The following is a 22,280-nucleotide window of genomic DNA, read 5'->3' on the forward strand; positions in this document are numbered from 1 at the left end:
CAAAAACCTTCAGTGAAAGAAAATGAGCATAGAAATCAAATAAATAAAGTATAGCAATCAAATGTGAAAACAGGCAGCTGGACTCACTGATACAAGGATACAGATATTGTGCACATGAAATAATAAATAGTGTTTCTCTGTCCCTTTAAACCAGTGGTCTCTAAACTGTGGCCCAGGGGCCAGATGTGGCCCCTGGCTTGCCTTTATCTGACCCTTGGGGAACTATTCCCACTGATATGACACACTATACTACCAACTGCAACCAAAGGTGCACCATTTCTCCCACTGACACCATCAATGGGCCACTATTCCTCCCAAAGATACTAACAATGGGCTGCTATTCCTCCCTAAGACACCAACAATAGGCCATTGTTCCTCCCAATGACACCAACAATGGGACACTATTCCTCCCAATGACACCAACAATGGGGAACTATTCCTCCCAATGACACCAACAATGGGGAACTATTCCTCCCAATGACACTAACAATGGGGCACTATTACTCCCAATGATACAAACAATGGGACACTATTCCTCCCAATGACACAAACAATGGGGAACTATTCCTCCCAATGACACCAACAATGGGAAACTATTCCTCCCAATGACACCAACAATGAGGAACTATTCCTCCCAATGACACTAACAATGGGGCACTATTCCTCCCAATGATACCAACAATGGGACACTATTCCTCCCAATGACACAAACAATGGGGAACTATTCCTCCCAATGACACCAACAATGGAAAACTATTCCTCCCAATGACACCAACAATGGGGAACTATTCCTCCCAATGACACTAACAATGGGGCACTATTCCTCCCAATGATACCAACAATGGGACACTATTCCTCCCAATGACACAAACAATGGGGAACTATTCCTCCCAATGACACTAACAATGGGGAACTATTCCTCCCAATGACACCAACAATGGGAAACTATTCCTCCCAATGACACTAACAATGGGGCACTATTACTCCCAATGATACAAACAATGGGACACTATTCCTCCCAATGACACAAACAATGGGGAACTATTCCTCCCAATGACACCAACAATGGGAAACTATTCCTCCCAATGACACCAACAATGAGGAACTATTCCTCCCAATGACACTAACAATGGGGCACTATTCCTCCCAATGATACCAACAATGGGACACTATTCCTCCCAATGACACAAACAATGGGGAACTATTCCTCCCAATGACACCAACAATGGAAAACTATTCCTCCCAATGACACCAACAATGGGGAACTATTCCTCCCAATGACACTAACAATGGGGCACTATTTCTCCCAATGATACCAACAATGGGGCACTATTCCTCCCAATGACACCAACAATGGGGCACTATTTCTCCCAATGAAACCAACAATGGGGCACTATTCCTCCCAATGATACCAACAATGACATCAGACATCAGCGCACTCCATCTCACGCAGGGCAGGCTGGATCTTCTAGGGTGGTGGGCACGGCAGACGCAGGAGTGACAGGAGGACTGAGGACAGACAGTGGGTGTTTGGTGGAACGGTCCGGTGGTGAATTATGGAAGAAGATGACAGTATGCACAATATCTTCTAAATTTTATATTTATATAAAATAATAGATGTGGGGGCATTTTGGTGGGCATGAATTTTTTTTTCTGGGGGTGGGCAGCATTTCATTCTTGGTCTTGGACCCAGGCAGCACAATGTCTTGGGCCAGCCCTTCATATAGATGTCACTCTTATGTGCCCTCAAATTCAATCAGGCCAGTCAATAAAGCACCAGAGGCCTGTGCCTCTTGACGACTTTGATTATGATGAAACGCAGAGGGTGGTGCTTCAAATATGACATCATCATGATTACTCACCAGCTGGGTTGAAGCATTATTTGCTGGATGTGCTTTTAATTTACACTTCTTTGTGAGTACCTCTACTTTATAGTAAAAAGCTTAAATATAATTCTACACTATAGAGTTTTTTCTCTTTCCTCTGGTGCTTTATTGCCTGGGCTGATTGAGCACATATACTGTATGAGTGACATCTATGAGGCTGGTGGTTTACACCATTTCAAACAAACACATATCAACCTTTTTTACTGTGGGGTCTAGGCATCTGATAAGCAGAACTGTGTATTGATGTGGTGAAGTAAGAAGCATTTTTCACTTAAGATCACAGTGACTGTAGTTTTATTATGGACTTGAGTCATTTTTACTATATACTTTATATGTATTATTCTGATGTGGTTGTTTATGATGTGGTTTTGTGTTCACAATAACTCTTTTATACAGTATGACACTTTAATGTTTAGTATTTTTAATGCATCCTATCTTCTTCTTCTTTAATGTATTTTTTATTTATTTTGTTCAGGACTTAAACATTTTTTTTCTATTCATTTTTCATGTTTATTTTACTTTATAGTATAATGTACTGTTAATAAATATTTTATATTTATTTTTTATAACTGGTAGATAGAGATCAAGACTTTTAAATATTTATTAGGCTAATCCTAACTGTTTGATCACTTCAGCCCCAGAAGGTTTTACCCCCTTCATGACCAGGCCATTATTTGTGATCTGGCACTGCGTTACTTTAACTGACAATTGGGCGTGCAACGCTGTACCCAATAAAAGTTTATGTCTTTTTATTCCCACAAAAAGAGCTTTCTTTTGGTGGTATTTGATCACCTTTGGCGCTTTTATTTTTTGTGCTATAAACAAAAAAATGAGCAACAATGAAAAAAAAAAATATATATATATATATATATTATTTTTTTTTTTTTTACTTTCTGCTATAAAACATATCCCAATAAAAAAAAAAAATGTAAAAAATCTAATTTCTTCATGAATTTTGGCAAATATCTATTCTACTACATATTTTTGGTAAAAAATCCCAATAAACATATATTGATTGGTTGGCGCAAAAGTTATAGCGTCTACAAACGACGGGATTTTATTATAGAATTTTTCTTTCTTACTACTAGTAATCACTGCGACCAGCGATTTTTAGCGAGATTGCTATATTGCGGTGGACAAATTCGACACCTAACTGACACTTTTGACACTTATACAGTGATCAGTGCTAAAAATATGCACTGTTACTGTACTAACGACACTGGAAGGGAAGGGGTTAACATCCAGGGCGATCAAAGGGTTAAGTGTGTCCTTAGGGGGTGCTTTCGAAATGTGCATGGGTTGCTCTGATTGGGGGAAGACAGAGATCCCTGTTCCACAAGATCTCCATCTTCTTCCCTGTCAGAAGGACGATCTGCCTTGTCTCAAGGGAAAGATCGTGGGTGGCTGGCAGACAACCGCTGATTGGCATCCCCTGTGTCCAATAAGAGTGCTATCAGGCCTCCGGCGGCGCGCAAGCGCCTTCCAGTGGCTATTGCATGAAATGATGTACAGGTACGTGTTAAAGTGTATCAATATCTCAAACTTTTTTTATTTTATTCTTTGGATAGCGTGGGGAAGAATGAGAAATCCTGTCAGATTTAGTGGGTGTCTCCATTGGTGAGATTCTTTTACTTCCTGTCTAATAAAAAAGGTTGTCCACAAAACAGGAAGTGTAGGAAATCCCTCTAACAGCAACAGAAGTAATCAATGTTTTTTTTTTTTTTTTTTTTTTTAACCCATTAGCCTGTAAGTACACATGTGACCACACTGAAGTGGGTATTCTTTCATGTGGTTGCATATATGCATTCAGTGGCGGCTGGTGAAGATTTAAGATGGTGGGGCGCTAGACCCCGCCCTTCCTTTTTGACCCCTTTCACTTCATAGAAGCCCCACCCTCCTCTTATAGACTCCAACCGCTCCATTGCAACCTTCATTGTTGGATAATATATATATATACGGTATATATATATATATATATATATATATACACACAATGACAGATCATCAAACTTGGAATAAACAGCCACCCTTCATGATGCACTGCATGCACTGTGTGGTACCCTGAGGCCTCCTAGGATGCATGATGCAAGTATACCACAAAGCCGTGTAGCCAGTGCTGTATCTTGGCCTAGGCCAACAAGGCCCAGGCCTAGGGCAGCACTTTGCAAGGGGCAGCAAAAAAAACCTGCACCACGTACGAAAAAAAAAGGCTCCTCCCAGCTCCCACACGAAAATTGCGTTACACTTTTAGTATAGTGCCAGTCTTATGGGGCGAATTGGGCCAAAGGGCAAGGTCCAGGAGGCAAATCAGTCTGGCACCCCCATAAAGCAGTCACACTGCTACCTGCCAGTATGATAATACCGGCTGGTGAGGACATTCGGACAGATCGCAGGCCGCGGACCACACTTAATACAAAATGGCCCGACAGCCACCAATGCTAATAAGTTTGGCACTGCAGCCTAATGCTCCGCCTACCCTCCCCTGCCCCCAGGCATGGCAGGCAATATGTCAATAATATAATTACATTTCTTTAAACATCCTTGTTCTTGAGCTAGCATATTGAATTGCATCATATACAATTAGGACTTTAAATTGTATATGATGGCAATAATATTTTGAACCTGCTCACCTCATATGTACTATCACAATATGTCACTGGATTAGTAAGATTACTCCTATCTTGTAAGATATTTGGACTTTTGTTTGCTGCCACTGATTATTTCACTTATTTATATAATGACTATGGACTTCCCAGTCATTATACAAATAAGTGAAATAATCCTATGATTACAATCAGTGGCAGCAAACACAATTCCAAATATCTTAAAAGAAAGGAGTAATCTTACTAATCCAGTGACATAAGGCTGTACTAATGGGCACTTATAAGGCTGCACTGATGAGGTGGCACTGATGAGCTGCACTGATAAGGCAGCACTGATATGCTGCACTGATGGGCAACTGATATGCTGCACTGATGGCAACTGATGTGCTACACTGATGGACATCTGATGTGGCACTGATGTGCTGTCCTGATGGGCACTGATATGTTGCATTGATGGGCACTGATATGTTGCATTGATGGGCACTGATGAGGCTGCACTGATGGGAAATGATGAGGCTGAACTTATGGGAACTGATGAGGCTGCACTGAAGGGCACTGATAGACTGTGGTTGTGGTCTGTGGTTTACAGATGACAGGGCGGGTAACAGCAAGGGGTGTGGCCTTTACAGGAAGGGGTGGGTCATATTTAAATTAGGGGGTGCCCAAGTATAGTCAGGCCTAGGGCAGCACAAAACCTAAATACACCACTGCGTGTAGCAGGTGATTCTACACAGTCATTCTCGCCTAGGCGAGAAGTCAAGAAGTGCAGGGATGTCCCCCTCCCAAAGAAAAACAAATCTGATTGCGAGAGAGGAGGAAGGTAGGAGTGGAAAGCCAGAAATTGGGTGGACAGGGTGAAGATCTGCTTATAAAGCCTTGGTCAATGACTATTAACCCTATCCATTCCATATTCTAAATTCAAAACTGCATTACAAATGCACATCAAAATGCAAACACACCAAAGAAACTCATAATGAGGCATGACAAGACACCTACCCAATGCTACAAAAAAAGAACACACATCTACACACAGGAACAGATCTAATTAGGCCCTTAATGTATTCTACAACACACAAACATATGGAATGCAGTTCACCCAGTGATCACCATGCAGCTTATGCAAGAACTGTACTATTACTACATCTAACAATGCATTTAAAGCAACAGCATTATAGCTACATATACTGTACATGTCTGATTGTCTAAGCTGGCCATACATAAATAGATTGATTTTTTGATCAGCCACCTGGCTGATCAAAACAGAAAACAAACAGATTCCCCCATCCACACATTTGATGTGTATGAAGAAATCCTCCTTGCTTTGCTATTGTATTATGATACCGGAAATTCTCCCCTGTAAGAATCTACCAATCAGCGCTGTCGCCAATAGGCTGCAAGTGCTGATGGAACAAAAATAAACCAACAGTCCTGATAGAGAGGATTCAATCAGGAATGGCCATAAATGGATCGAAATTTGAACGGTCTCTGCTGACCCTGCTGAATTTCGGTCCATCTATGCTCAGCTTTATTCTCTGACATCCATATGGTGGTCATACTCGTTTCGATATTCCTATCTAATCAACATATGATCCAATCAAAATAAACAGCAAACAATTAAATAGACCTAACTTCCCTTCCGATCAATTTAGATCTGATTTGATCAAACCACCAGGTGGTAATTGATAATATGTTGCATTGAGATGCTTTGTTTGTGATTTGATGGGATTTGGATTGATCAGATTATGAGACTGCAAGGTGAAAAAAGAGATGCAAGACAATATCTTCCAATTATTTGTGGAAATCCCTGCTTGTAGCATATCAATCGAATGGGTTGTCCACTATAGATCCTACGGGGAGAGCTGGATCAGAAAATAAATTGATTAGAAGCGTGTATGGTCATGTGACAGACTTGGGGAAATTTCTTGCACAAAATCCATTAGTTATTATGGGATGCCTGTGCTGAAAAGGTTTTCTCCTGCTTGCACACACTGAAATCAGAGATGTGTAGCCGGCTGGAAATACCAGGCTGTCAGCTGGGTGATGTGACCAGCATTCCTGCCCATGTTCTGAGGATGGAGCTCTGCACTCACCAACACACACCATTACCATCTCCCTACACATGGCACATCCAGCCAGGGTCCCCCATTACAGTACCCACCTACCCACACACCTACTCACCTCGAGCTGACTGCTCCAGCCTGGCACAGCAATCAGCCTCCTCATCCTGACAGCCGATGATCAGCACTCAATCTAAAACCAAAATTAAAACATCAACCCCCAATCGAGGCTTCCTAATCACACCTCTTCTTCTCCCTTCTCACATTCATTTTGTAACGGGCTGCTTCCTGGAATTGTGTGCAATGTGTGCTGTGGCCGGAGAGCCATCCATATAACACACAGATCCAGTGTGCAGTGTGTGCCCAGAGATCAGAAGGAAGTTACTTACCTCTGCTCAGTCTCTCTCTTAGCTCTCCTCCATCCGCTCTGCACACAAGATGGCAGGCCGGGGTGGAGAGTGGAGACTGGAGAGCTGGACTGACTCGGCTGTCTGGAGTGACTCACCACCGTCCAAGAAGATCTCGACCAGAAGGTGATCCGATGCAGCTGGGCTCTCTACTCGCAGTCGCTCTCTTTCTCCATCCGTCTCCGACCGTCCTCTGAGTCCTCTGTCTTCTCCTCCTGGCTGCGACACTCCTCGGGCGGGAACTGACGGAAGCCGGAAGCGGTGATCGTGACGCCGGGGTGGTGCACCGCCCCCACGCGTCACGTCACCAGGTCCATGTCCTAGCCTGGACCAATCACAGCCTGGACATCTGAAAAGTGGGGAGTGTCGGGGCACATTGCTCTGCGCCCCGATGACCCCCTGAAGAGCGCCAATCGGCGCCTCTGCTGGCCGAGGGTGGGGTCAAAAACCCCACCCCCCCATACCCAGCACTAAGTCCGGCGCCCCTAGGGGGCAAAAATAGACACTTTTTTTTTAATCTTCTTCTTTCCTTCTTTTTTTTTGGGGGGGGGTGCCCCCTATCGGCCAGCCGCCACTGTATGCATTCCTGTGTTTGTGCTGGGAGTTCACTGCACAGCATCCTCCAAGCAAAGAAAACAAGCTGTCACTGACAGCTCCAGTTCTTGTACTAGCAATTTGGAGTTGGAAGAACAGTCTCTCTATCACATGATTACTGTAATAGCCTGTAATTGGCTATCACAGTGATCAGTAACTGTACAGCCCACCCGGTAGTCTTTCTCATCTTAAATGGAGAAAAAATAAACAAAATAAATTAAAGATGTAATGGCTACATCAGGGTTTGATCTAGGTCAGTATCAGGGTTAGGGTCAAAGGTCAGGATCAGTGTGTCATAAGCTGGCCATAGATGGTGCATTTTTCTTTCCTGCAACCATGGGTGGAAGGAAAGATGAAATAGACTCAGTCCCTTTACATTTTTTTAAACCAGACCTGGATAGACTAGGAGGTAGGCACATTTAAAAAGAACACAAGTCCAATTAGATCTGCCTGCTCATAGACCTGCATAGAGCTTTTGATCAGGTCAGACCTAATTGAGAAATCTATGAGAATGGGTCCCTTAAGGCTATCTCTTTTTGAACCTTACTTATTAACCACTTGCTGACCGCCAGCAGTACATATACTGTCCCGCTAAACAACGTAACTGTACGTCGTTTCGCTGGGCCGCTAGTGGGGGCACGTATGTACAGAGGAAGCCAATCAGCGGGTCCGGCGGCCGCTATTGCCACCGGGCACCTGCAGTTGCTCCCCGTGGAGACAGAACGGTGGTAAACACGGCAGACTGCTGTTCTGTCAGTAATGAACCCAGGGATCCTGTGTTCCTCTTATTAAGGAACACAGGTGTCCGTGTTCATTCATCAAGCCCATCCCCCACACAGTTAGAAAGTACCCCCGTGGCAAACATTTAACCCTTTGGTGTTAGCCCCTGCCAGTGTCATTAGTACAGTAACAGTGCATATTTTTGTCACTGATTAATGTAGTAATGTCCCTGGTCCCCCCAAAAGTGTCAAAAATGTCAGTTAGGTGTCCAATCTGTCCGCCGCAATGTCGCAGTCCTGCTAAAAAAACGCTGATCGCTGCCACTACTAGTAAAAATAAATAAATAAATAAAAATTAATAAATCTTTCCCCTAGTTTGTAGACGCGGTAACTTTTGTGCAAACCAAACAATATACACTTATTGGGATTTTTTTTTTACCAAAAATGTGTAGCAGAATACAAATTGGCCTAAAATGATGAAAAAGTTTGATTTTTTTTAAAAAAAATTTTATTGGGAATGTTATATAGCAGAAAGTAAACATTTTTTTGGTTTATAGCGCAAAAAAAATAAAAACCGCAGAGGTGATCAAATACCAACAAAAGAAATCTCTATTTGTGGGAAAAAAGGACATCAATTTTATTTGAGTACAGCGTCGCACGACCGTGCAATTGCCAGGTAAAATAACGCAGTGCCGTATCGCAAAAAATGGCCTGGTCATTAAGGCGGAAAACCTTTCCGGTCCAAAAGTGCTTAAAAGCAGCAGCCTATGACCAATTTGAAAGCAGGATTAGTGTCATAAAGAGTAAGCTGATTGGCTGGCAGGCATACACTGTGCAGTGGTAGTTATTGAATGTCTGGGCTATTCATTTTACCACTGGGCTAATCTACAGAATCTCGTTTTCACGCTACAGGATTTAGCTGAGCAATTATTCAGGCATGGTAAGTTTCTTGCCAGCTTATCGCCGAATAATGAATCTTTTTCAAATTATTGCTGAATAAAACAGATTCCTACCGTAACATAGGCTGTAAAACTGCCAGTGATTTCTTATCTTGAACATGTAATACTAGGATCACATCACACATCCTGTTCCACTTTAGTAAAGCAAAGTGACAGCAAATTAATGTGAGATATATCAGCGGTTAGGTCACCCTCTGGGCTGAGTTGTAAAAACTGGAAGGAAGGAAAGCGTCTGTATTGTCAAAAGCAGCCAATCAAATGTTACTTTTCAATTTCTTAATGTCTGTTTTTATCTTTTTACTGGTTTACACCGTGGCTAAATAGTTAGGACTCTTTCTCTGCAGTGCTGGAGTACTTGTTTTACTCCGCTTTATAGATCTAGCTAGTAACTATATGAAGTCTGTGTTTTCGCCTGTGTAGGTTTGTTCCAAGCGCTTTAACCCTTTTCCTTCTCCAATTTCACAGGTTAGGTTAATCCAAACTCCTTTTACAGCTATAAGCTTGCAGCCCTACACACTCTAATTGTGAGAATCAGTGGGATTCCAGACCATGTGATTGCCATTATGTCTTTGTTTATAAAAAAAAAAAAAGACATGTTAGTGACAACTTCAGCTAAATTTTTTATTGCACCTACATAGAAATATTTTTCCCAAAAAGGAAACTACACTGTTGAAAAAAAAAAATTGTAAAGAAATAAAGATTAACCACTTCTGGACCTGAAGAATTTCCCCCTTAATGACCAGGCCATTTTTTGCGATTCGGCAGTGCGTTACCTTAACAAACAATTGCGCAGTCGTACAACCAATGTACCCAAATCCCTTTTTTCCCCACAAATAGAGCTTTCTTTTGGTGGTATTTGATCACCTGTGTGATTTTTATTTTTTGCGCTACAAACAAAAAAAGAGCCACAATTTTGAAAAAAAATCAAAACAATGTTTTTTACTTTTTGCTTAATAACATTCCCAATAACAAATTATTAAAAATCAATTTTTTTCAAAATGTTTGGCCAATTAGTATTCTGCCACATATTTTTAATAAAAAATGTGCAAAAGTTACTGCGTTTACAAACTAGGGGAAAGATTTATGTCATTTTTATTTATTTATTTTTTTACTAATAATGACGGCAAGCTGCGATTTTTAGTGGGACTGCGAAATTGCGGCAGACAGATCAGACACCTAACTGACATTTTTGACACTTTTTGGGGGACCAGTGACATTACTACAGTAATCAGTGCTAAATATACACGGTTACTGTAGGAATGACACTGACAGGGAAGGGGTTAACACCAGGGGCGAGCAAAGAGTTAAATGTGAGCCTAGGGGAGTTTTCTAACTGTGGGGGGATGGGTTTGTGGAATCAATGCAAGGACCCGTGTTTCTAAATAGGAGAAATATAGGAACTCTGTGTTGATTACTGAAAGAACAATGGTCTGCTGTGTTTACATCAGCAGACCGCCGTTCTCTCTCCACAGGGAGTGATCCTGGGTGCCCAACGGCAATCACAGCCACCGGCCCCGTGCATCAGCTTCACCTGTGGCGAATAGGGGCATGCGCGTGCCTCCGGTTGTGCGTGCGCACCCCCAGAATTGCTCCCACGAACCGCCGTACAGGTATGGCGATTCGCGGGAACCTGCCATCCTGCCTCCGTATAACTGCGGTGACTGGTTGGCAAGTGGTTAAAAAAAGGAAAAAGAAAAAACAATGTTGCATGTTTTGGTTTATTTACATATTTTTAAATACTTTTGGTCATTTTATAAAATATTTACAAATCTTTTATACAGTTTTTGTCTATTTACATATTTTTAAATACTTTTGGTAATTTTATAAAATATTTACAAACCTTTAATACAGTGTATATCCATTGGTCTCTGTTTGTAGGACAGTGTGAGCTTTAAAGCCCCATAAACACGTACTGATCGTCGGCCGAATGATCAGCCGTCTTTTGTCCAGGGCTGTCGTGTCTGTTGAAAACTGCAAAAGACTGCACACGAACAACAGCCGACTGCAGAAGTGATGTCATGTGATGGTTAACTTTCCTTGTCTTTTTTCTTTTCTTTTTTCTTTTCTGAGCATGCCCAGTCTTGCTAATCTGCTGTCTGTCGGCTGAAATCTGTACTGACTGGCGAACAATCGGCCGTTCTGGTGACGGCCAACAAAAATTTTAAAGTCTGCACGACAGATTCTGTTCGGCCGAAAATGCGCTGTCGGCTGTCGGAAGCATCATACTAACAAGCCTACAATCGGCCGATCGGTCGGCGGCCGAATATTTACGGCCGACAATCGGTACGTGTGCACGGGGCTTTAGGCTCCGTTCACTGAGGCATTTTGGGCAATTTTCTGCTCTAAGCCTCAACTCTAAAAACGTCCAACAACACAAATCCCATTCATGGCCCCTGTTCACATCTGATCTGAGCATTCTATTGCCTTAAGCAAAACGCCCATCTTTTAAAAAAGTGCATGAGCTTTTTTTGGGCAGATTACAGACATTTTACTCTTTTTCATTGGTCACTTGTCAACTTAAAACGCCTGCAGAAAAACGCTGGAAAAACGCTACAAAAATGCTAGAAAAAAAAGCCCAAAAAAACGCCTGTAAAAATAGCAATGCCTAGATGTCAACAGAGCCTTAAAGCGGAGTTCCACCCATTTTTAATAGGTTGGAATACATAGATCTTTGTAATCCCCTTTAAAACGGCTTTTACCAATGGAAACTTTTTTTTTTTTTTTTTGCTAGTAAATACCTTAATTTCGGCTTTATTCCTCCTCTCCTCACTTCCTGGTCCGATCGGCGATGACGTCATTCGGCGATCCGCAGTGTCTGCTGGGATGTATTCTATTCCAGAAATCTCAGTAGCTGTATCTGTACTGAGCCGTGCCTGCCCCGCCTCCGCCCCGCCTCCTCTCATTCAGTTGCATTGTATGAATGTATTAAGGCTGTTCTCTGCCCAGCCTCCGCCCCGCCTCCTCTCATTGAGTTGTATTGAGAGGAGGCGGGGCGGAGGCTGGGCAGAGAACAGCCTTAATACATTCATACAATGCAATTCATTGAGAGGAGGCGGGGCGGAGGCGGGGCAGGCACGGCTCAGTACAGATACAGCTACTGAGATTTCTGGAATAGAATACATCCCAGCAGACACTGCGGATCGCCGAATGACGTCATCGCCGATCGGACCAGGAAGTGAGGAGAGGAGGAATAAATCCGAAATTAAGGTATTTACAAGCAAAAAAAAAAAAAAAAGTTTCCATTGGTAAAAGCCATTTTAAAGGGGATTACAAAGATCTAAAGTTCCAAAAATGGGTGGAACTCCACTTTAAGAGCTTGTTCACACAGGCTGCTGTGTTAGAACACAGCCACTGGTGTGCGGCGTAAAAGCAACATTGACAATGTGTTGTAAACAGTGCATTGCACTATTTACCTTTTCTGTGAAAACTTTATTGAAATGTCACAAAATGACATTCATTAAGTCACAACACATTGCGATTGAAAAAGTACTGGATGCCATACTTTTTTTCAGTACACACACAGCAGTGTGGTGGTGTGAACGGGTATGATAGGGAGCATGGCTTATTGCCTTGTCTTGCATTGGGAAATGGGTGGAAATGGCTGCCCGTTATTTGGATTGGCTGTCTATTGTTAGGGCAACACCTTTAGAAAACATTTACAAGGAGCTGCTGATCTAGCATGAAAATAGTCATCTGCTGACTACAATTGATGAATATAAAATATTTTTTTATGCAATATTTTAAAGTGCATGTATACCAAAAAATATTTTATTATAGAGCAAAGTTGGCCATAGAGAATTTTTTTTTTTTTTTTTTTTCCCAGCAAGTAGGCTGAAAGATTCCTCTATCCACACAAATGAGGTGGATGAAAGAATCCACCCACTGGAACATTGTATTCTGACAGGAGGATTCTCCATTGTCAGATTACACTGATCAAGGTCTGCACCCAGCCACACACTGATTAACCACTTTAGCCCCAAAAGGATTTGCCCCCTTATTGACCAGGCCCTATTTTGCGATTTGGCACTGCATTACATTAACGGACAATTGCACGGTCGTGCGATGCTGTACCAAAATAAAATTGGTGTCCTTTTTTTCCCACAAATAAAGCTTTCTTTTGGTGGTATTTTGCGCTATAAACAAAAAAAGAGTGACAATTTTGAAAAAAAAAACAACAATATTTTTCACATTCTGCTATATGACATTCTCAAAAAAAAAAATGTAAAAATCGAACTTTTTTAACATTTTAGGCCAATTTGTTTTCTGCTACATATTTTTGGTAAAAACAAATCACAATAAGCGTATTTTGATTGGTTTGCGCAAAATGTATCGCGTCTACTAACTACAGGAAAGATTTATGTCATTTTTATTGTTTTTTTTTATAGTAATGGCGGCGATCTGCAATTTTTTGCGGGACTGCGACATTGCGGAGGACAGATCGGACCCCTAACTGACATTTTTGACACTTTTGTGGGTACCAGTGACATTACTACAGTAATCAGTGCTAAAAATATGCACTGTTACTGTAATAATGACACTGGCAGGGAAGGGGTTAACCCTATGGGTGATCAATGGGTTAAATGTGAGCCTAGGGGAGTGATTCTAACTGTGGAGGGTGTGGCTTGTGAAATAACCATAGAGACATGTGATCCTATATAGAAGGATCACATGAGCTCTGTGATCATTTCAGGGAGAAGGACGGTCGGCTCTGTTTACAACAGCCGACCGTTCTTCTCTCTCAGCAGGGAGTGATCGCGGGTGTCAGGCGGCAATCGGAGCAGCCAATATATATATATATATATATGTGTGTGTATATATATATATATATATATATATATATATATACACATGTATTATTATTATAATGTCCCTTTACTCCTTTATTCCCTTTTACATGAGACCTTTCTTGAACTGCTGAAATAAAAAAAAATAATTAATAAAAATGAGAAATACTTTTTAAAACTTTATACAAAACATAGGCTCAGATTATTCGTGGATAAAAGCAATGTTTTTTTCCACACAGGTTAATAGTATGAACAAAAGGTTTTGCAAAGTCTGGTATTGTAACACTGAAAGCTACATAATTTGCTAAAAATATTTTTCTACCAAGGAAATGTGAATTTAAATTACAAAAGGCTGAGGTTGTTAGGCACATCCTGTGTGTGTTTATGATTTTGCTTCCATTTATAATAGAATGTTGCATTTTACAAATATTGTCTCTGTGTTTTTAGACTTTTTTTGAAAGAATTTTAAGAACATAGCATGGGCTTCCATAGAACATGGAATGTTCATTCCTGTTCTTTTTTTCTTAACTATGGAAATAAATTTAGAAAGTAGCTACACCCATCTAGCAGAAAAAAATACATTTTTAATTAGCATTCCTTAATTATCTTCTTTCATTGTACTTGTACGTATTTGAAAGCAGACCTCCAGGTATTTATGTATTTTTAAAATGTTTGGCTTTCCCCTCCTGTATTAAAAAAAATTGCCACTCTGTACTTTAAGTATAACTAAAGGCAAAACCTTTTTTTTAGTTTTGGATGGAGGGGAGAGCGATTATTTATTTATTTATTTTTTTTTTTGCTGTCTATGCCTCAGTTAAGGAGATTCTCCCCTCTCTATTTGTCCTGTTTACCATTATCATTGAAAGTAAAAGTAGAACAAATCATATATTTTGGGATGTTCCCAGAAAAGTAATTGATTGGAAATCTTCCAATGGATACACAAATTCTGGTGAGCTAGGGGTCCCCAAGAAATCCCCTTAATTTGCTGCGATTTCCTCTCACTTCCTGCTTAGCTATACGAAAGGAAGTGAAGGTAAATCTCCACAATGGAACACAGATGGAGAAAAAAAAAATCTGACAGGGGTTATAGCCCTCCCCTGTTTTTTCCAAAACGAAAACAAAATTGCCTATAGTTCTACTTTAATCTCTGCATGTCCCAGCACTGTCCTCACCTTCCTTCTTTGTTGAATGTTAGTAGTGACTGTCATGCTATCCATTTTCTGTGAGCCCAGTCCATCATTACCCCTTGTTGGCGTTAACCACTCCAAGCGGTAGACTTGTGGACCTGGTTGACCTCTGTACTCTGCAGGCCTGGAGGCCACTCTGATTAAACTCAATACACAGGCAGCATATGGTTAGTTCAGAATGACCTGACATTGGTTTATTTCATACAAACTTATAAACTAAAATAATGTCATAGAAAAACAATGAAAGACAAAACACGCCCAGTGACCCTTTGACTATACATTTAGATTATACATGACATGTCATGGGACTTTTGGGGGTTAACAGAAAAATGAGACATCTGGGTCTCACTTAGATTGAAACTTGTCTGGGACATACATAAATAACATTTCTGTGAAACCACAAGACTTTGCAGAGAAAACGGAAAATTGTTATCAAATACTTACCGCAATTTTCCTTTCCCGATGGGCTCCATGGCAGCATACGTTTGGGTAGCCCCGCCTCCACTCCTACCCCATAGGACCCCACTCCCATAAATCCTTGCTCCCTTTCAGCATCAGTGTTCTGTAACTAGCCTACTCAGGAACTGGGAGGGGACTCCTGCTGCCATGGAGTCCATCAGGAAAGGAAAATTACGGTAAGTATTTGATAACAATTTTCAGTTTTCCTGACAGACTCCATGGCAGCATACGTTTGGGAAATAACTCGCCAAAACACAATAGGGTGGGCAGATGCTGAAAAAATTCATTAACACCTGCAACTGACAACACTTGAGTACCAAAATTAACAGAGGAAAGAGCCGCTGGCTCAACACAATAATGCGACATAAACGTGTGAATGGACAACCAAGACGCTGCTCTGCAGACCACTTCCGGAGCGACATGTCTTGAAACTGCCCATGAAGTAGCGACACCACGAGTTGAATGCGCAGTCACCACTTTAGGAGGAACCAAGCCCTTCTTACTTAATTGGCCTCTACTATCCAGGAGGCAATTGATCTTGAAGAGGCACGCATACCCTTGTTCTTCCCTGAAAAAAGGGTAAAGAGGTAATCCGTCTTCCGGAAAGGAGCTGTAACTTCCAGATATTGTTTGAGCATTTTGCCCACATCCAACGGATGAACCTCCAGAGACTAGGCAGATGAGTTGAAGGTAGGAAGAACAATTTCCTGGTTCTCGTGAAAGACAGAGGTGACTTTAGGTCTTGACCCGAGCATCGGGATAAGGACTACCCTGTCCGGGAAAAAGGTCAGGAAAGGTTCCTTACTTGCGAGACTTTGAATCTCTGAGACTCTTTTTGCAGATGTAACGGCTACTAGGAAGACCACCTTGAGGGTGAGATGTTTAACTGAGGTGGGTTCCTCGGGATTTGTGCCAACTGAGGAAAGGAAGTCAAGGACCAAAGGAAGGTCCCACTTAGGGAATCTCAACTTCTTCTGTGGCCTAAGCCTTACTACCCCTTTGAAGAACCTGGTGGATCAGAGGATGGACAGCCCATGAAACACCTGTGAAATCGGAGATAGCTGAAACCTGCACTCGCAGGGAACTCACTGAAAGGGGTAATTCCAATCCTGACTGTAGGAAAGACCGGATATCCTGCACAGAAGGTGTTCACCAAGACTTTCCATTGGTTTCCAGGAAAGAAGTAAATCTAGACCAGATTCTTTCATAGGTCTTATTCGTGCTCTGTCTCCTAGCACTCAAGAGAGTTGGCATGGCTACTCCAGGACATCCTAACTCTTCCAGCCTTCCCCTCTCAAAAACCAGACCTGAAGGTGCAGACGAGCTGGGCATGGGTGAAGTATGGAGCCCTGAGACAGTAGATCCGGTCTGAGAGGAAGAGGTACTGGGTCGCGATAGCTGAGCGGAAACAGCAGAGGGAACCACGGCCTGTTGGCCAGAAGGGGATAACTGCCATCACCCTCACTGATTCCACCTTGGCTCTCCGTAGGAATTGGAAGATGACTGGTACTGGGGGAAAGGCATAGGCCTTGTGGAATTTCCACTGATCTGTAAGAGCATCCACCCCAAATGCTCTGGGATCCCTGTCCCTCGAGTAGTACTTCTCCAATTTCCTGTTGTGGAAGGAGGCAACGAGATTTACCTCTGGGATGAATCCCAAGGACAGGATCCAATTGAACACATCCTCGTGGAGAGACCACTCGTTGTTGTTGAGCTGTGTTCTGGAGAGGAACTCCACTTGTGTGTTCTAAGCCCCTGGTATGTACACTACTGATAGATTGACCAGGTTCCTCTGAGCCCAGGTCATGATTGGCTCTACCTCCCGAAGCAGGGATGCACTGCGAGGAGGCTTGTCTCCTTGCATAGGCTACTGCGGTCGTGTTGTCTAGCCTCAGTATAACTGAGGTGTCTTGAACAAGGTGACCGAAAGCTAGTAGTACCTGAAATGCCACCCAAAGTTCCAGGATGTTGGAAACTACCTGTCGAGACTGGAAATCCCATCTTCCTTGTGCAATCTCTGTCCTGCAGTGACCGCCCCAACCGGTGCTGCTGGCGTTTGATGTCACTATTACCCAGGATATGGGGGCTATGGAGTGACTGTATTGGGTTAATTATCAAAAGAGGTGTGTCTCTGACCTCACCAGTTTAGGTATAGAATATCCCATCCAATAGGGATAATGTTTCATCCCTCTGGGTTTTACTTATGGTAATTTTAATAGCCCTTTGTTCTTACTGTATAAAAGAACAGCCCAGATATGAGAGACACACATTAGACATTACACTTACATCACACACGCTACTATGTCCATCTATAGACTCATCCAGACATACTCCATGGTCTACATCATTCATCTGAAACTTGGAGGAAACTCCTCCCTCACTGGCATCCATCTTAGGACTCTGGTAACGACCATTTGAAGCTAGCAGCCATCTTAGGTGTGGTAAATATAACTTGCTATGTTATTTGATTTTATATAACAATTGTTTATTCCTTCCTTATATGTTTTATATTGCATATTTAAGGGTAATGAGATTACAATCCCAGCCGTATAGACCATAGTAGATTTTTCTCTAAAAAGCTGATTTTTGTTTTTATACATTTTTATTAATATCAGATTAAGTGCATTATTTGCAATTTTAAGTCTTCCGTTTTGCATGGCTTATTCTCACTCATCTGCAGTGAAGTGACTTTCGGCTATGCATTGCGCAGACCATTGTAGTCTGTTTATATAGAACATTTATTTATGGCTTATGCTATACCTGGGAAGAGATGGTAATCTTGCTTTTGTTTTACTTTCACTTTGTTTCAGTTTCACTTTCGTTATTGAGCTAAACATCACATTGCATTGATTGTTTGAAGTTAGTATTTTTCTGTATAGTTATCTTTTTGTGTCACTTCTTGTTTGATCATTTATTGTGAATATATGTATGGTGAATTAATATTTTTATATATATATTCCATACTGTAGACTGTACTCACTAAGATTGGTATATGCTTTTACAAAGAAATTAATCAATTAAAAAGAATTCACGACATTGATTTGTGGCAATAGGTGAAGACTCTCCTTTCTTATAGATCTTTGCTTATTAACCATAAATAAAGAAACTGCTATATTCAGAGCAGTATAAATATTCTGATATAATTAAGTACGAGCGCGAGATATTATTATTAAATATTCTTACATTTCCATCTTGAACTTCTCCGCTTTGATAAAGCGATTTAAGTGCGTCAGGTCTATCACTGGTCTCCAGGAGTACACACCGAGCCTTTTTTCGGACTCCGGTACTGGAACCGCTGCCCCTTCAATAACTAGAGAGTTGACGTATGATAGCAGAATCTCTCTTTTTTCGCCTGACTGAGGAAGGGAGGTAGGAACAAATCTGTCTCCGGGAATACTGGTGAAGGTCCAGGAATGTCCTGCAGAGACTGTGCTGATTACCCAAGAATCCCGGATTGAGGCCGCCCAGACATGCCGAAAGTGGAAGAGACGACCTCCCTCCCGTCCTGCCTGAGTGGGCCCAATGTCAAAAGGACTTAGACGTGTCCCTGTCCCCAGATGGATTGCTCTTGGGGCCCTTCTGGAAAGAAGTCTGCCTAGACCTCCAATTTCTTCCAAACTCCGTTCCTGGCCTATATCTACGTGCCTCCCTGGCACGGTCAGTGTTTTGCTTCCTAGGAGGTAGTCTCTTCTAACCAAGAAGACGCCTATCCTGAGGGAGAAAGCCTGACTTACCACCCATAGCCCGGGAGATGGTGCTGTCCAACTTGTTCCTGAAGAGGGAAGAACCCTCAAAGGAAATGCGGCACCACACCTGCTTAGAAGCAGGATCAGCCAACCAAGGGCGCAACCAAAGTGCATGCTTTGCAGTAACAGAGGACAGCTTCCCTTGTGCCAATAGGCGGATAATATCTATAGACGCCTTCCCTGGAAGGCTGAAGCCAGTTTCAAATCCAGAATAGGGGAATTCTTGGCTGCCGCCTCAGAGAAACCTCTGAGGGTATAATCCACATTGTCCACCCAAACTTCCATGGCTTTGGACAGGGTTGCCAGGGCTAGTGCTGGTTTGCAAGCAGCCCTTGCTGACAGATAGACTCGCTTCAGATCCGTGTCGATTCTTTTATCAAGGGGATCTTTGAAGGATACCGTGTCTTCAAGAGGCAAAGTTACATGTTTCACAAGCCTCATAAACATCCACTAGAGGAGGAGATTCCAAATGTTTGACTTCCTCTTCCTTAAATGGATAAAGTTTAGCCAACTTTGAGAGCATGGAGTTCTTCCTCTCCCCCTTGCTCCACTCATCCGTAATGATTTGCCCCAATTCTGGTAGGAACAGAAAATTCAGTCGCTCTCTGCTTAGCTGTTTGAAATATTTTCTCTGCTTGGGGGCAGAGATCACTGGTTCTTCCCAATTTAAAGTCTGTCTGACAGCCTTCACCAGGGGTGGAACCAGATTGAAAGAAAATCCCAAACTGGACTCATCTTGGTCTGAATCGCTCTCAGACTCAAACACCGAAGGATGGCTAGGCTCAGATGACTCGAGGACCCGTCCGCCAGTAGAATCTCTAACAGGAGAGACAGATGGCTCTGGCGCTGGAGACTGTCGCACGTTAAGATCAGCCAGAGAGTCCTTAACCATGCGTTTGACCATAGATTCAAGTTGTTGGTCAGAACTTCCACTTTCACCCGCTGCACGGGAATAACAGGAGTCACATAGCGATTTTCCGTCCAGCATTCGGACACCACAGCCCCAGCATTTCGCCTCGCTGGATTGGCGTAAAGACCTAGGTTGCGATCGGTCTTTACTGCGATATCTGGACTTAGATGAGGAGCCATGTCTTGAGGAAGAGCGGTGATGCTGCAATTTAACATGGCGATCTTCCCGCGTGCCCTGAGGTTGCTCAGACCTAGAAGAGGAGCTGAAAAGGGAAGAATATGGAGGGATAAAGGTAACAAACCGCTCTGCATCCCCCGCTCCCCCCCCCTCATTCCAGCCCTATGCTTACCTATGAGAGGGCTGGTCACAGGGGGGCGGTGACAAATCCATAGTGATAGCACAATGCACACTGTGGAGACAATACAAAAGACACCAAATGAAGGGTCCAGACCTAGGGGACTAACCTACATAGCAACACCCCCCAGAGGATGCAGATCCACTTACCTGATACCTGCAGTGCTTGATCCCAGGAACGCCATGTTCTACAGTCAGTCCCACAGGCTGTGGGACTGACAGATGTTTAAATTTGGCGCCGGCCGTGACGTCATGGCCGTGGCAAACTGCGCATGCGTGAGTATCGGCAACCGCTGCTACTGCGCATGCACGAACCAAGCCTTGTTCTCAGCCGGCCGATGCGCATGCGCAGAGCGCCCAAGAACGCCGAGATGGAACGCAGAGCATTCCACGGCGTCCATAGAGCCTCCCAGACCACCAGGAAGGATACAGAGAGGCGAGGAGCCACAGCACAACACGCTAGACCACCAGGGAAAGACGGCAACAACCACTAGATCACCAGGTAAGTAAGGGGACCAATAAGGAGAAAGACTTACCTCTCCACATGCTTACCATTAGACCACCAGAGATACAGCAGAGCCAGCACACCAGGAATACACTCCAGCGGTGGGGCAATACAATGAGGCCACCCGCAGAAGCTGGGCTCATCAGTCATGCCATTTTGCCTGCTTAGTCAGGCATATAGGCTCCTCTTCAACTTGCCAACCCCATACCCTGCAGCAGCAAGGGCTTATCGGGGAATCATATCCTGCCGACTCTCGCTAACCCTGGCTTTAATGATCTTCAGAAAGGTAGGGAATATAGCACCAGACCGGTGCAGCAGGAGGACAAAAAAAGAACACTGATGCTGAAAGGGAGCAAGGATTTATGGGAGTGGGATCCTATGGGGTAGGAGTGGAGGCGGGGATACCCAAACATATGCTGCCATGGAGTCTGTCAGGAAATGTAACTTAGAACAAATTAACATTAGCAAAGGATCTATGTACAGTGCAAACACCATCATAGGAATTCTATATAAAATGGTTGACATACAAAATGGAGGAGCTATGGCTCAAGGTCCATATTCCTTTCACCCCTGGAGGTGCATTATCATGCATCCTGGGCTCATAATACTCCAGGACCAGCCAAATGTCATTATATGAGTGCCACTTAGTCCTGAGGCAGGACTGAAGGGAAAAGTGGTTAAGGTGCTGGAGGTAGAAACTTCCTTTATTTACAATGCAGAGCAGAAGTTGCTGGAGCACCTACTGGAGAAGGACACCCCTTTTCTTTATGCAGCATAGGCTCCAACACTAAAGTACAGCTTCACCATCGGCCACACTGAGAAGGCATCTTTTTTTTTTTTTTTTTAATAATAAACATGTTATACTTACCCTCCTTTTCTGGGGACCCCCACTCTCCTCTCTTCTCTTCTCTACTCTTCTCTCCCCATATCAAAGCGCTTGCTAAGGGGACAGACATGCAGTCTTGATTCCGAGAGAGCGGCTGGCCCCTTGCTCTCTCCTCACAGGATTTGATTGACAGCAGGAGCCAATGGCTCCCACTGCTGCCTCCATGTCCTGGGGGAGAGAGAGAAAGAGAGCAGTGCCACTGCTTTTTGGCACAGTGCTGGATC

The sequence above is a fragment of the Pelophylax lessonae genome (assembly GCF_965119305.1).
Source record: "Pelophylax lessonae genome assembly, chromosome: 4".
Classification (NCBI taxonomy): Eukaryota; Metazoa; Chordata; class Amphibia; order Anura; family Ranidae; genus Pelophylax; species Pelophylax lessonae.